Source organism: Mastomys coucha, unplaced genomic scaffold (genome assembly GCF_008632895.1).
Source record: "Mastomys coucha isolate ucsf_1 unplaced genomic scaffold, UCSF_Mcou_1 pScaffold22, whole genome shotgun sequence".
Classification (NCBI taxonomy): domain Eukaryota; kingdom Metazoa; phylum Chordata; class Mammalia; order Rodentia; family Muridae; genus Mastomys; species Mastomys coucha.
This window is the reverse complement of record NW_022196905.1, coordinates 67,497,129-67,513,981: the sequence shown is the minus strand read 5'-3', so window position 1 is coordinate 67,513,981 and position 16,853 is coordinate 67,497,129. Positions and strand designations below refer to the sequence as shown.

General features: G+C 43.4%; 1 protein-coding gene and 1 long non-coding RNA gene across 6 annotated transcripts in view; one reads left to right on the top strand and one right to left on the bottom strand.

Annotated features, from left to right (window-relative positions):
• Positions 1 to 16,853, top strand: part of Lnx1 (ligand of numb-protein X 1) — a 118,290-nt gene that overhangs the window by 44,751 nt on the left and 56,686 nt on the right. The gene's annotated exons all lie outside the window — the stretch shown is intronic.
• On the bottom strand, positions 9,706 to 16,670 carry LOC116071268. Its single transcript, XR_004110797.1, has 3 exons — positions 16,548 to 16,670; positions 15,948 to 16,091; positions 9,706 to 10,005 (listed from the first exon to the last, which is right to left on the bottom strand). It is a non-coding gene; the product is annotated as an uncharacterized LOC116071268 (long non-coding RNA).

Here is a 16,853-nt window from a genome sequence, read left to right as displayed (position 1 = left end):
TAGGCAGCTCACTACCAAATTTGTGATTCCGACATTTGCATCTGTTTTCCCCTAACGTTGAATCTTCAGACTAATGATGTCAGTGAACTCTTTCCTAAGATGCTGCACAGCCATCCTAAATTCCCTCCCCATCCCTTGTATGTTTAATAACATCCAGCACAGCATTGAAATCTTCAAGACACTCCCCTAGACATGTTGGGGGTGTGAGCCAATGACCTGCAGCTTTTCCTTTGTTTATTCATCCTTGGTTTTTTATTTAAAGCCTAAAAAATTTTACTTCCCGGGCTGGCGAGATGGCTCAGTGGGTAAGAGCACTGACTGCTCTTCCGAAGGTCCTGAGTTCAAATCCCAGGAACTACATGGTAGCTCACAACCACCCATAATGAGATCTGATGCCCTCATCTGGTGTGTCTGAAGACAGCTACAGTGAACCTATTTATAATAATAAATCTTTGGGCCAGAGTGAACAGGGGCTGAGAGAGAGGGGTTGACCAAAGCAAGCAGAGGTCCTAAAATTTAATTCCCAACAACCACATGAGGACTCACAACCATCTGTACAGCTACAGTATACTCATATACATAAAATAAATAAATAAATAAATAAATAAATAAATTTTTTTTTACTTCCCTAATATTGTTCCCTCAATTTTTAAACCCACCACAACATACATCAGTCACTGATTTTTTTTAAAACTACTCTTTTCTTTTGTTTCTTTCTGTATCAATAGCACATGTTGTTGGGCCTTTTTCCAATTGTCTGACATTCCCTGAGTGCAAGGCAATTTTTCAGGAATAATTATTCATTTTTACTACACCATTGTTCGGTAAGCATATTAGTTAAATTCCTGCATTCCCTGGGGCCCTGTGTCATCTGGCCCAGCTGATTTATGTGTCCTCATACTTGCCAAATATTTCTTTACCTAGTTTTTAGTCCAAACTTATCTAAACAGGTTCATAAGTCTCCCGATTTCTCTTATGTGTACTTCTAAAGAATTAATTTTTGGGGTTGGGGGGACATAAATTTTCATTTCAATATTTGTCCCTTTTACTTGTAAATCGTTGTCCTTTCCACCTGCTTGGCCTAATTTGTTTACTACTTGAAGTGAGCTCATCAGTTTTTCCAGTGATGCTTTGTTTCCACCCCTGAGGTGTTTGGTTTTGTTGTTGTTGTTGTTGTTGTTTGTTTTCCTCTGCAGAGTTTCATTGATGCAGGCCGTGGTCCTGGCTTCTTGCTCTTCTTGCCTCCAGTTTGCCCAACTATTCAGTGATCCTAAAGGGTTCTGACATGTGACTGGAGAGGTGCCTGCTTTTTGCACTTGATATAAACACTTCAAAACCAGAACAAAACAAGAAACATGAGCTATAAATTTTTTCTTTTTTTTTTCTTTTTTTTGCAAAGAAAGAGCGATGGAATTTGCTGATGAGATTTGCTTCACAGAAACTACTAAGTCTCTCAACGCAAACTACCCCATCATGGGGACAGGTTGGCACTTATCTTTACCCTTCCTCAGAGAAATAATTATTCAGCCCAACCTTGTTTTGGGGTGTGTGCGTGTGTGTTTGTTTGTTTGTTTGTTTTTTAACATGGCCTGGCCACGTCAGCATGGATTTAGAGAGCACTTTGCTGAACTTGACCCGGTTGCTAATGGTGTACTAACGTGCTTGATGCCTCCATCTTCCTACTAGGGAATCCTGAAATCATAGAACATGGTCTTTTGACACTTACTTTTAGAATCAAGTCCAATGCTCTTATTTTACTCAAGACCCTATCATTCGAGGACACTCCAATCTATAACTGCTCCTCCCATAGACAGCTTTGTTTACACGGCAGTAGCTTGTATATCTAACAGGCTGTCCTGACAAGGCGGAGTGGCCCTCGGTATAGGGTTTGGTGTGGGTGTGTGTCCAGATGAGTGTTCATCGTCATGTGTCATTAGCAAGAAGCCACTGGCCCTGTCTGCACGATCACATTAAAGGGTCACAGTAGGCAATGCCTTTAATTGGAAGGGTGTTGATGCCACAGTTCTGGTGTGTATGTGTGTGTGTAGTTTATGTGTGTGTGTATATATATATATATATATATATATATGTATGTATATATATATGTGTATATATAGATATGTATATATGTGTATATATATGTGTATATATATATATTTGTGTGCTTAGAATATATCAGAACAGAGATTAAACTCAAATTAGAGCTGAATTGTATTCTACAAATAAATGATTACTCAGGAATTGTCTTCATATAACTAAAAAAGAAATTTTAGATGCATAAACAAATCACTTGAAGAGTTAGAGAACATCTGAGCCATTTATTGCCCATAGATAATTCAATGAGCAAATATTCCGCTATTCTTTTTACTGAAAGATGTTAAAAAAACAACCCTCATACTTGCCAAGACTAGAAGCCTAGAAAACATTGTGGCAGTCTTCTGGGAGGGGGACACGTGGGGGACATGTGGACATTGGCCTAGTTCAGATCACACAACCTCCAGCATTTGGTGGCTTCATTTGGCAGGAGCCTGTGTGGGCTTGTTGGTTTCCAGTGGAACCCTTGATTGATATGTTTGCCGTAAGTCACCATGTTTCCTTTGATGTAGCATTTGTCTGCATGCTGACCAGATTGTAATCGGGGAATCTAACTTACTAAGGAAAAAACAAAGAGCAAACCTTAAAACTTATTACGCCCTTGGATCTCCCCATGCTTTCGATGGGCCCAGGTTGATTTAGTCTTCTTCCTGGACCTGCTTCAACCAGTCAGATCTCTTGGACTTGGCCATGTAAGACTGTCTGGACGTGAATGTTAATCGTCTGTTTGGCTCACTCCTCCTGATTACTTCCAGAAGTTACAGCACACATTGTCCCTGTTGAGGGTCTTCAATGACCTTTTCTTCCCTCCCACTCCACTCCAAAAGGGCTCTTGTCCCAAAGTGTTCTTGGTTAGCCTTTCCTGGCCATGAAAAGAATGAGACTGGACACTAATGGCCGCTGTGTTTGAATCATTGTGTGGTGTCCCCCGTGAGCTGAACACCTGTGCATCTGAAGGCTCATTCAATCATAGCTTTTGAGTCACAGATGCACCAAGGGAGACCAGGGCAGCATGGGGGAAGAGGTTTTAACCAAACTACCACGTACCATGTCATCGTCTGGAGCCTCTGACAGAACAGGGTAATTGACTCTGATTTTTATTAAATGTAGAGCTAACTCAGGATTAATTGGACCTGAAGTGCAGCTAAGTGTTTGTTTTTACAGAGATGAACCCTGATTCATTCAGAAGAGTGAGGCGGGTCACTTACCCTGCTTGCACTGTGCCTGCCTCCTCCCTAACTTCTCCTGGAGTCTGTGGAACCTGAACATGGCAGAATTCTGAGAGGAAAACTGTAGCAAGAGTCTCTGCCAGAGCAGTTTTTTGTATAAACCTGGCTCTCAGACTTGCTAAAGAGGTCCCACTGAATAGAGGGGCCTCCTGGCCAGCCTAGTAGACGGGGTACTACCCATGGCCAGGAGCTGTCCCTATGCCCAGCCTAGCATGTGACACATGCCCCCTTCCTGTGTTCTGGGTTCTATGCTTGGGAATGATTTTTAGTGTTTTTATAACTGTCAATCTTTTTGAAATAAGGTGTTAGTATTTAGCCAGTGGCACATTGAATTGTTTTGTACATTTCTTTACATACTTTGGTCTCATTTATTCAACATGAGAAAGATTAAGAAAAGCAGGTATTGGGCTGGAGTGATGGCTCAGCAGGTAAGAGCACCAACTACTCTTCCCAAGATCCTGAGTTCAAATCCCAGCAACCACATGGTGGCTCACAGTCATCCATAGTGAGATCTGATGCATCTGATGTGTCTGAAAACAGCTACAGTGTACTTAGCTATAATAATAAAATAAATCTAAAAAAAGAAAAGAAAAGAAAAGCAGGTATTGTCAGTAAGCAAGCGAACCTCCCAGCCTTAGAGACAATAGGCCTTTGTCTTGGTTGCATGGGATCAGTTTACCCCAGTCCCAGCCTCCCTATACCACAGTTGGAAAGACGAAGCTGACAGAGTACATCGGGGATTTATGAAGGAGGAGTGATAAGCAATGAAAATTATTTTCTCTGTTGCCAATCATGAGTGTTCTTTTTCCTGGCTGGATTATAGGGTATGGTGGAACTTAGGGTGTAGACCAGAGACAGGTAGAAAGATAGCGAGGGTGGGGATCGGGGGGGGGGTGCTCAGAGCTGTCCACTTGAGTGGACACTAGGATCATCAGAAAGTGCTCAGAGCTGCCGGCTGAGCTGCTCCATCAGGAGCCTCATGAGTCTTGCACAAGAGCCCAATGATTGGTACACAATTAGACTCACATAAATGGTGAGGTGGAAGGAAAGAATGCTAGCAGCACATACGAAGTGAAATGAGCCAGCCCACTCTATGCAATTGCTTAAGATAAAAGGGACTAGTAATACCAATGTTTCCGAAGCTGTGTTCTGGGTTCATTGAAAGAAGCACTGTAGCCCCCTCCTCTCTCCCTCCCTCCCCCTCGGATGGCAGGAGCAGGTCGGTTAAAAACTGCCAGACCCAAGGCAGTCTCATACTTGGGCACCAAGGGTGCTGTTGACCATTTCAAATCATAAGGATGTTGGTAATTACTCCGCAATTCATCTGAGGTTTTACTCTATGCCTCAGTCGGTGTTCTAGTGCTGTGAAGAAACACCCTGACCATGGCAACCTTTGTAAAGGAAAGGCATTAATTGGAGCTAGCCCACAGTTTTATAGGTTAAGTCTATTATCATCCTGGTAGAAAGCATGCAGACAGACGTGGTGTGGGAGGAGCTGAGGGTGGTGTGGGAGGAGCTGAGGGGTCTGCATCAGGATCCACAGGTAGCAGAAGAAGTGAGCCCCTGGGCCGGGTTTGGGCTTCTGAAAACCTCAGAGACCATCCCTGGTGACCAAGGATTCAGATCTGTGAGCCTGGGGCGGGGGTGCATTCTCCTTCAAACCATCACACTCCATAAAAACTGGCAGAAGATTATACAACTTGACTACCTTTAAAAAAAAAAAAAAAACTTCTACCTTTAGCATCTGTTTAAAGACAAATCAACTTTGACATGAGACTTAGTTTACCTTCTCTACTCACCACCCTAGACTTAAGATGAGAAGAAAGTCTTCACCTAACTGCATGCCTGGTGTTGTTTAGTGAAGTCATGAACAAAAAGGTGGATTTTTCCGAGTGATGAGAAAATGACTATTAGCTGCATGTTAAAAGAGATTTGGATTTTGCTACCACAGGAGAATATATATTATTTATATTCTCCATAAAAAGACCCTGTAGCTCGAGCAGAAATTCCACACAGATGCTGGTATCTATATCATACTGTAATAAATGTAATTTATCCCAGGTTTTGTGTTGTTGTTTAGCCAAGTCAATGCCTCATTAGGTGTGGAATTAAGAGGATTAGAGCCAACTAATGATAGAGACCCAAAGGAATGATTTATTGTGAGCATGCACGTCCTCCATGTGGCTCTGGAGAGGCATTGAGAACACTCGCTCAAGGACACCAGTCTCAAAAACATTTGTAGATTTTTTGTTTTTTTACAAAACATTTGCTTGGGAATGGGAGCCCCAGACTGGAAATGGAGCAGCCTTGAGATCTGATCCAGCGCTGGCGCATCTGGGCTGCCAAACACATTTTTATACTTTGCTGCTTCTATAGAGCACATTGTGTTCCAGGATAAAGGTCAGGGAGAACGATGAAAGCTTTGTTGTAAGAATTGTGTGTGGCTTGGGTACTATTCAACTCAGTGCTTCTAAGTACTTGGCTATTCCTCAGAGGTAGGATCGGTCGCTGTGGCCTTTTTGTCAGAGTCTTCTTCATGAGAGGTGGCATCTGTGTAGGTGACAGGTGGCTTTGGTCATAGGAAGATGCACTGTGGTTGTCATTTCCCTTGGAATCTTCAGTAAACACTTGTTTGACTTGTACCTGACAGTGGGCATCTGACTCTTCACATTAGGCAAGGAAAACCTGTTCTTATGGTATGGCCAATAAAACCCACGATAAGGCAGCAAGGGAGCATTGAAGATGTTCATTAAAGTTGGGGATGGGGGAGAGACTTCAGGTCAGGATCAAGTGGTTACTCCATAAGGACTGCAGTTGGTGAGGTTCTCAAAACCTCAGGAGTATTGACCCTCACTGGATATGACACTCTAGAATCTGAGTCCTCCCGTATGGAAATGGAGTGATGGTTCCCTTGGCAACAGTTATCAGGTGCTGTGACACCAAAGACTGAGGCACAGGTAATTCCAGCCCTATGGGAATGAGTTGAGTCAGCAACAAGTGAATGTGATAGAAGAGAGAGCCAGGGAGGGCCTGGGGAGTGAGAGAGGGGAAGTTGGGTAGGAAGGACTTGGCTTGTATGTAAAACTGGGTTTGGTAACCTGTCTCAGGGATCCAAAACCAACTATCTAAAGATACCCGACTCATGCCCCTTGTTCATTCCCCAACCCCCACACACAACTCATGTTTTTGGCTCATTCCCCTTACATACACACACACACACACATACACACACACACACACACACCTCATATCCCTGGTTCATTTCCTTTACACATACACACCTCATTCCAACCAGTATCAAGGGATTGTAATGTTTTTATAAGTGATGGAACACTAAGAGGGTGTTGTAGAGTATTTGTTAGTAGATTATAATGATAAAATATAAGGTAATGTTCGAATTCATTTCAGGATAATAAATCGATTCTTTTGATTAACCCAGTACCTCCTGTGTCCTTGTAAATAAAAAGACTGGAATAGTTTGTTTAACGTTTAATCACTGAGGCAACATTAGCATGTAGGTTAAATGTCTTAGACATATAACATTTCAGGAGGAAGGCTGGGATTACTGTAGAATTTGAAAAAATAACCAGAGGAGTCAGCACAAAGAGCAAACCAAACTTTGTGTATCTTTTTTTAAAAAAAAAAAAAATCTTATATTCCGATGCATGAAGAAAAGTTTACTGAATCTCTTCGTATTTCTTTAGCCATGAGGATTTTTATAACTGTCTCAAGAAAATGATAAGTATCCCCGACCCCCACTGGCCTCAGAACAAGGAGGAAACAGTCTCCCTTGCTCAGGTTCCTGCTTCTGGTTTCCCTCCTTCCAGCTCCCACCTTCCACCTGTAAGGGAATTGGTTCTTCCCATGGCAATTCCTTAAAAGACTTTCTCAGGCATTTCTCAACGGTGCTGAGTTAGACAGGTCTTGTGCAGTGATGAGCAAGGACATTGGGGACCTGCAAATATCCAGCTTCTGAGGAGAGAAAAGGGGGGGGGAAGAGAGAGAGAGAGAGAGAAAGAGAGAGAGAGAGAGAGAGAGAGAGAGAGAGAGAGAGAGAGGGAGGGAGGGAGAGAGAGAGACAAAGGGAGGGAGAGAGGGAGAGAAGGAGAGAGGGAGAGAGGGAGGGAGGGAGGAAGAGAGAGAGAGAGAGAGAGAGAGAGAGAGATCAGGACCACAGAAGCATTTCTTGGCTTGTTATTCCTGAGCCATAACAGATATGATAGCAGAGTTTCTGCTAAACCCTGTCACATGTCCTGCTTCATTGCAAGCCATGAAGTAGGAATTCAGGCCTACAAATCCCCCACTTCCTACCCATTATCAGCGTAGAGCAATCATAGCTGAAGACGCAGTGCCCACGAGAGGAGGCCTTAAACTCTTCTGAGCTGTATCAGCGAGGCTGCCCCAGCTCTGGTGGCATAACTGTCAGTGAGGGTAACCTGTCTGAGCTCTGACCTTTCTGCTCTGGGGGGGCCCACTCACCTGTCCAGCCCCAGAGCTCCATGGTGCCTTTATTAAGGGTGGCTAGACCAGATGATGCTCTTGGTACATCTGCAAGCATATCTACTTCCTCCACCCTCACCATCTTCCTGCCTGATCTCTCTCTCGACTGGATGCCAAGAAATGTACAGAGTTCTCAAGTCAGTGCCCATCAAGATTGTCTAGGGAACTTGTTAAAAACACAAATACTAGGAGGTGGCACCCCGGGGGATATAGAGTGGCAGCACAGTTATAAGGAATGAGAGTTTGAATCCCAAGGATCTCTGCAAAGGCCAGGCAGGCATGGTGGCCTCTGTAATCACAGTGCTTGGGAGGTAGAGACAGGATCGGCGGGATAAGTGGGCTGGTTAGGACTAGTCTAATCTGTGTGCTCTGGGGTCAGTTGTGAGGGGTGCTGCCTCAATAAATAAGTGGAAAGTGATCAAGACCCCAATACCAACTTCAGGTTTCCACGTGCAACACATGAATGCGAGTAGACTTGTACATACAAACCATACAAACACAGGACCATATAAGAACAGATGGCTGATGCTACCTCTCCACAGAGAAGCTGTCCGCTGAACTATTGACATTTTGATCCTGATGCTCTTCCGCTGTGGATGATGCATAGCATCCCTGTCCCCTATCCACGACCCTCTGAGTTGTGACAAATCAAAAATGTCCCCAATCACTGTCAGATGTCCTTTGAGGGAAGTAGAGCCTTGGTTGAGAACCACCGTCTTCGGGAATCCTTTCATTCCTGAAAGGAAAGTAAGGGCCTGGCTTCTACTGAGCATCCAGAGGAGCTTTTTCTTCCCTTTCAGCAGCACTTACACTCCAACCTGGTTTCCAAGGCCACCTAGAGTGTCAACAGCTGCCCTAAGAGGTACACAGGACAGTTCTCCTCTCCAGAACCAGGCCTTTTGTGCTGGCTAAAAGGCCATTAGCCTGCCAGTAAACACCACCAGGCTGTGTCTGCTCCTGTGGCTAAGTCTCTAGAAAACACAGGTGCTTAATGACATGGACTGGATAAAATTCTCCTTTTGGAGGTAATGTCCCAGGTGACCTTGTGTGACCTCAGGAGAACAGCAGGTATCTGTTCTCCTGCTGGGACTTTTGGCCCTGAAGTGGCAGAAGAATCTATCTGGCACAGGGACCATGAGGCTGTCTGAACTGTTCCCCGGCACCCTGTGGTTCCTTCGGAACTCAGGCCCTAGGGAAGTGGAATGTGACGTGTGTGTGCGCGCGCACACACACACACACACACACACACACACACACACACACACGTGTGACTCAAATGCTTTCGGGAATTCTGTTGTTTAGTCTGTCTCCTGTGGTTGCAACTTCCTCTCCAAGTGTGCGTACTGGGAACATTCTTTCCCAACTGGCACAAGTAGAATTTCCTACGAGGCCGCACAAAGTGCTGGACTCAGAGAGGCTGCTCCATTCAGCAGGGAAGAGGCTGCCACTCTTCATGGAATATGAATATTTTGTTTAAAAGCACCTGGGCTGCAAGTCTTCTGCTCTGTGGGGGCCCCTTGGCCCTTCCAGCTTTTGGAGGTAGCAATCTTCGTGGCAATGGATGCCTTCTTGACAGAAACACTGCATGTGTTGATGATGGTATATGTGTCTTCAGCTCACCCCTTTCTTAAGCACGCAAGCCACTGAGTTACAATTATAGTAAGAAATAATGTTACCTTTATTTGATTCTTATTGGAGGAGTAAATAGTCCCCTTGGGGTGACAGCTTCTATCTTGTCTATTTCTTTATAATAGTGACTCTTCTTTATCCAAAAGAGAAACCGAGGCAAAAAGTGTTTTTTTTCTATTCTGCCAAGCAATGACATTGTGTCTCCCCCACCCCCAATGTTCCTGTAGAGAAATAAATAGAACACCAGAGTGTTGTGATGGAACAGAGCACACCAGCACCCTAAGATCTCAGGGTCCTAAGACCCCTCTTCGAACTCTGAGTGCTAATTGTGGCCGGATGTCAGGAAAAATGAAGTGCAGAAATTGTGGCTTGCCCTCAGTGTGGCTCAAATGTACAGCAAATGTGGGGTTTCTCAGTCACACGCTGGATCCTGTTCCCAGCTTACAGGATGATGTGTTCATTGCTCACCCCCCGCCCCTAACTCTCCCCAAGCTTATATGTTTACAAGGTGGAGACACATCAGAGCAGGCAGAACCTAACAGCTAGTTGTCAGCTAAAATAATTTACACAGAAAACATTCCCTAAGCTAAATATTGTCCCAACCAGTGTCTTAGTGTTCCTCGTCAAGGGAGCTGTAGTGACAGGCATGAAAAGGGCACATGGCTGAACCAGGCTGAGTCATACAATCTTGTCATTATTAGGGACAGTAAAGACTGTCTAGAGCAAATTTAAATTAAGTGGTTTACTTAAGAGAATACAACGAGACAGGCAGAACAGGGACAAGTAGCATTTCTTCTTGATATATTTTATTTTGGGAGTTTTTGAGACAGGCTCTCTTATAGTCCAAGATAGCCTTGAACTTGTTATGTGGCTAAGGGTGACCTTGAACCCCTGACCCTTCTAATGCTTTCTGCTAAGAGCAAGGATTAAAGGCATGTGCCACCATGCCTAGCTTTCCTGAAGAATTTTAAAAATAGCAACTATATTTGTGACTATAACTACATATATGAAACTTTGTGTCTTACAATTCTTATTTATTGCTAAGCATTGTGACCTCATTAGCTGTTTCTAAATATGATTTTAATTTATTAGCATAGAATTTTTCAAACATTATGTTGAGAATCACATAAAAAAAACCCACTGGATACATTATCCAGTTCTGATAACTATCATCATTATTTTATCCTTATCATCATCATGTCCTGCCTTTTTGCTACAGCATTTTAAAACACATTCTAGATTCTATATATCTTTACTCCAAACACTTTAACAAAAAAAAAATGTACCTTAATCCCAGCACTTGGGAGGCAGAGGCAGGCAGACCTCGGAGTTCTGGGCCAACCTGGTCTATAAAGTGAGTTCCAGGACAGCCAAGTCTAAATAGAGAAACCCTGTCTTGAAAAATCAGAAGGAAAAAATATGTGGTTTTAGCCTGGTGCAGTGGTGTTCATCCTTCTGGGTACATAACTAGTGGGCCTAGAGCAGAGCCCTAGGCTTAGCAACATTCATTTAGACATGTGGCTGCCATTTTTAGTATTTCTAGTATTTTTAAATAATGAGCATTTTTTCAAATGTCAAAGTTTTAGGCTTGATTTTTAAAGTAGAAGTATTGATTCAGGTAGAAGATTGTGTGTGTGTGTGTGTGTGTGTGTGTGTGTGTGTGTGTCCAATAAATATGCTAAGTTTCTTCCAAAATTGCATGCTGCTATTTTGAGTTTTTCAAGAAGTGTTTCAGTGGAGGCACCTGCTCATTCATGGATATGACCATTGCTGACTTCATGCGTGGATATGACCATTGCTGATTTCATGCATGGATATGACCATTGCTGACTTCATGCATGGATATGACTATTGCTGACTTCATGCATGGATATGACCATTGATGACTTCATGCATTGATATGACCATTGCTGACTTCATGCATGGAAGGCTGTCCTCAGTGTCATTAATTCCAGTGTCACACTGCTTTGGTTACAAGTGAGCCAGACAAAGTGGAACTTTAGTTTTAATTATTATGTTCATTATTGACACTTTTCTTTTAATTTCATTCATGATTATTTCTCTGTAAAATATATATATATATATTGTTTATTTCATGTGTCTAAGTCTTTTGCCTGCATGTATGTCTGTGCACTAAGTCCCTGCCTAATGCCCAAGGGGGTCAGAAGAGGGTGTTAGATCCCCTGGAGCTGGGGTTACAGATGGCTGCAAGGTTCCATGTGGGTGCCAGGAACTGACAACTGCTGAGTCAAATCTCCAGCCCTTCTTTCTGTGTAATTTAACATGTTACCTAAAGACAATGTTAAGGACTGTCTTTACACAGACATCTAGCTACTCTTCTCTAATGCAACTGTTATTTGCTACTGTGAAGACAAATATTTTTATATAATTGCAGTCAGATTAGTATCCACTTGGGGGATGTCCAGAGTTGTATATATTGTCAGTCTTGCTCTTTGCCTTTCTTTGAAGTATGCATATGTTTTTTTGGGGGGGGGGGGTTGCTTGTTTGTTTTTAGAAACAGGGTTTTTCTGGGTCGCCCTGGCTGTCCTGGAACTCACTCTGTAGCCCAGGCTGACCTTGAACTCAGAAATCCACCTGCCTCTGCCTCCCAAGTGCTGGGATTAAAGGCGTGCACCACCACTGCCCGGCTGAAGTATGCATATGAAAGTCTGAAAAGTATATGTGTTCTTGACGGCGTTCATAGGCCTCATGTTAACTCTTTCCCCCTGCATGGCTGAGAGAAGCTAATCAGAGACTTGTGTCCTTCGGATGCTGCGTGTCCCTTTCCTTAGCTGGGCACCACATCCTTGTCTCTGAGACACAGCTATTGAGTCAGATGAGCCCTGGCTCTGCCCCTTTGTAGGGAAATTTCTCTCTGGTGAGACTGTGCCATAGACATTGGTGTTTCTATAGCAACCACCCTTGGGTTCTGCCATGCTACCATCACCCTACACACCGTACTAAGAACCATGTTTGTTTTGCCTCCCCCAGCCCCACACTTCCCCTTGTCCTTTCATCTGTTCTTGCTAACAGGGACAGGTACTCCCCAGATTTAGCACTGTTGTTTCCCTCTTCCCTCTTAACTTTTGTTTTCTTGGTTTCCCAAGCATTGTGACTACACAGACGTGGAAATGTGTGAATGTGAAGATAGTAGTTGAGTGAACTTAAAGGTCAATACCTTGTCCCTCTGCGCTTCGGGGAGAGTGACCACACTAGGTGTTTAGACCAAGGAACAGAGATGGGCTCGTGGAAGAAGAATTTTCTCTTCCTGCCACCATGCCAGTCAGATTCTGTTTTGTTTCATAAGCCCTGGTGTGTACTTGAAGGGCTAAATGCCTGTATGTACTAGATAGTGTAAGCTCATTACTGTCTTGAGTCTTGGTGTTTCAGGTTTTCTTTAGTTACACACACACACACACACACACACACACACACACACACACACGTACTACCACTAAGCTAACAAACAGATTGGCTCACACACTATAAATCCAGAAGTGACTGACTCTTGGGATTCAGTCAGTTTGGCAGTTATTACTCGCTGTCCAGGTCCTACTTTCCTGAAAGCTGGCTGATTTTGCAGGCAGACCCTTTCTATAAATGAGACATGTAGTCATAGGCCTCTGTGTACACACATTGAAATGCTAAAAGAATTTGAAAATAGAACAGATACCGAGTCCTTTCCCTTGTCACATGAACGTTCTATTCTAACTACTAGGACTTATATTGTATTGCAAATTACAAATAATCTAGAGACAATTTAACATATAGAAGGATGTCCACAGGTTAACTTCTCAGGGACGTTGAGGGGAGACTGTACCACCTCTAATGGGTGTGATGGATCTGAGGTAGGTGGCCATCTTGCAACAAATCTATTTGCTATGGATGTCCTGTCCATTGGGGAGATCTCATGCTCTGCACGCTCTCATCCCTGTCTTCACTCAGGTTAGACCAGCATTGACCAGTTATCTGCTCTGACCAGGTTAGACGAGCGTTGGCCAGTTATCTGCTCTGACCAGGTTAGACCAGCATTGACCAACAGTTATCTGCTCTGACCAGGTTAGACCAGCATTGACCAGTTATCTGCTCTGACTAGGTTAGATGAGCGTTGGCCAGTTATCTGCTCTGACGGGTTAGACCAGGTTATTTCTGCTTTCTAAATACTTTGGAAGAACCAGACACGAGTCTTCAATTCTGTTGCCATGTTCTAAGCTTCTTTTTGACAGCTTTCTATCCTTTGCCCTTCCTGTCCTCTAGTGGACATTATTCCACTCCCTTCTACAGGGATAACTTATTGGTTGCAAGTGTATGGAGTTTTTTGTTTTGTTTTGTTTTTGTTTTGTTTTGTTTTCTGTTTGGTTTATTTCACTTAACATAACGTTGGTCCCATCCATATCATCACCAATGATGAACTTCATTCTGTTTATGGCTGAATATCATTTCATATACATTGTTTTTTTTTTCTTTTTCTTATCTTGTCACCACACTGATTGAAGTTAAGCAATACAACACATTACCACTTCACCCAAAAGTGGTGGTTTTTATTCTGCCCTTTCTTGATAGCTCAGTATCATATACATTCCATATATGCAAATATACTACATTCTTCTGGGGGAATTTGTAGTTTTCAGTTAATAACCACCACTGAAAACTAAAACTTAGAAAACACAACTTATTCATAAATTCTGAGGTTATTTAAAACCTCAGAATTACCAAGTTCTCTGAACATATAGCTCTAAAATCCTCCACCTAAAATTCTTAGATTTTGAGTTATAAGCAGTCTTGATTCGCAAAGAGAGAAAGTTGGTGCCAATAATATAGAGCTTAGGCTTTGAGCCGTGGTGATGGGTGTTGCATCTGTACACTCAGCTTGGATTGAGTTTTTTGTTTGTTGGGTGGGTGCTTTTGTTAGATTGGTCTTATTGCTGTTGCTGTTTTGTTTGATTTTGTTTGTTTTTAAGACAGGGTCTTGCTATGTGACTTTGGCTGGCTTGGGAATGATAAGCTCCTGAAGTTCAAAAGAAAAGACGAAAAGAGAACATAGTGATCTCTGAGTATCTGCATGAAATTGGTTCTAGCACACACACATATGTACACACACAGGCACACACACATGCACACGCACATGCACACTTCTACGAACCCATGCATACATACAGACACACTTAGACAAACATAAACACAGACACATACATACACTCATACACACACACATATATGTACATATACAAATATACACAGACACCACACATATTCATACAGGATAAGAAAGCCTGAGAATGCCCAAGACCCTCAGATAGAATGTGATAATGTTTCCATCTCACCTATAGACATCTTCCCATGTACAACTGTAAAAACATCTGTGGGTTGCTGATTGTGTCTGATACAATGTAAATACTGTGTAATTACAGTATTTTAATTAAAGAATGATGACACATCAGGGAAAAAGTTCCCCCAATCCCTGCCCCCCACCACTTCAGTCCAGGTGCAGCCACTTTTCTGTGTATTTCCTGTGTCTGCTTAGCTGCACCACTGATGTAGAGGGTCCACTGTACTTTTGCCTAGAGTGAAACCTTTGGAACCTGGTCTTTGAACTGGTCTTTGAAGCTGGAAAGGCAGTAAAATTTTGTTGAGCAATTAAAAGGGACAGGGCATTCCCCACAGTTCCTCTGCATCCAGAGAGTAGCTTTGGGTGCATGAAGTGGGACAGGCAGGCCCATGTGACCAGGGAATGTTTCTCATCATGGCTACTACAAAGCTGGGGGTTAATCCACACTATCTTCACCAGCTTCTTGGCCAACAGCTCTCACAGAGCTTTACAATCCCTTCCCAAAGTAGGCATTCTGATGGCATACTTCACAGCTGTTGGTGTCTTTACTCTACACCAGGGATGGATGGCTTGACTGGTTGATCATTCCGATGCAAGAGCTCAGAATCATAGCACTAGTTCATAAGTAAATGCCATGTTCACTGAGGTATAGGAACCATGATTTATTTGACATCAACATGTATAAGTTCCCTAAACTAAATTTCTGACATAAACATGGAAGTGAACCCTCAGGAATGTGTCCAGGGAGCAGTGCATCCTGGTACTCCATTTCTGATTTGTTCATCATGCCAGTGATAACAAGAGCTTTTGATGGGTGTTACTCAGTCTGTTAAAAAGACTTCAGAGCATGACATCCACATCAGTTGGGATGCCGTTGGTAGAGCGTTTGTCCAGCACATAAGGAGCTCGCTTTGATCACTAGCACTAAGCCTGAGTATGCTGACACACACCTGTAATCTCAGCACTCGGGAGGTAAAGGCAGGGAGATTTCAAAGTCATCCTTGGCACCATAGCAAGTTTGAGTACAGCCTGGACTACACCAGGCCTTGCCTTGCCTTCCCCACCCCCAACATATCATGAAACCAATATGCTTGTTAACTTATGCTGGGTTTCCAGCCTAATGACCTCATTGAACGTGCACACATCCTAGGTTGGCAGCACTCACTGTGATCAATTGACTGCTTCGCCTCATGGCATAATATTGCTGGGGTTGATTGTTCTCCTTTGAGGTCATATGGCCGCTTGGAATCTGGGGCTTGCTGCTGCTGCTGCCTTGCATTATGAGACAGGATGGCACCACACTGAGTGTCTGGGAAAAGATCAAAATGCAAAGTCAGGCAAATGTAGATTATCTTCCTGCCACCAAGAGCCCAGAAATCTAAGTTGCCCTATCTAAATCAGGAATCAACTGTTATCATGTCTCCTTAGGTAGCTTCCAGACAAATAACATCCATTTTGCAAAATGGAATGCCAATCACCAAGTGATTATGTTGATTAAACAATAATTAGATGGGTACTGGCAATTTGCAGTATGCAATTTGCAAATTGCTTCTTCTATCAAGAGGCAGGGCACAGACTGGTACCCCTCAGGTAGTATTTCCAGAAAGTGGGTGTGAGCTCACAAAGGATTTTATTCTCAGAACCAGCAGTGCCCCTGCCTCCCTGCCTTTCTAACCCCATAGCTTCTCTCAACCGCCCCCCCGCCCCTCCCCGTGTACCATCCCAGGCAGCAGCACAGCCTGCCATGATTCCATCCAAGACAAACCTTCAAGTGACCTGGTCCACAGGAAGAGTAAGCAGTTTTGAGCCCCCAAAATAGCAGTTTTGGGCTCTGACTGTCTGCCAGCTTGGTTGATAAATCTTACCACATAGTTGGTGACAGCAGTAACAAACATTTCTGGGATCTATCAAAGTCATAATAAGGCTGACCTTGCAGCCAGGACATCAGGATTTTTGATCTGTGTGGGCAGTCAGATAAGCTGGGATAGGCTGAGGCGTAAAATGGTGAGAGAGAGAGAGGGAGAGAGAGAGAGAGAGAGAGAGAGAGAGAGAGAGAGAGAGAGAGAGAGAG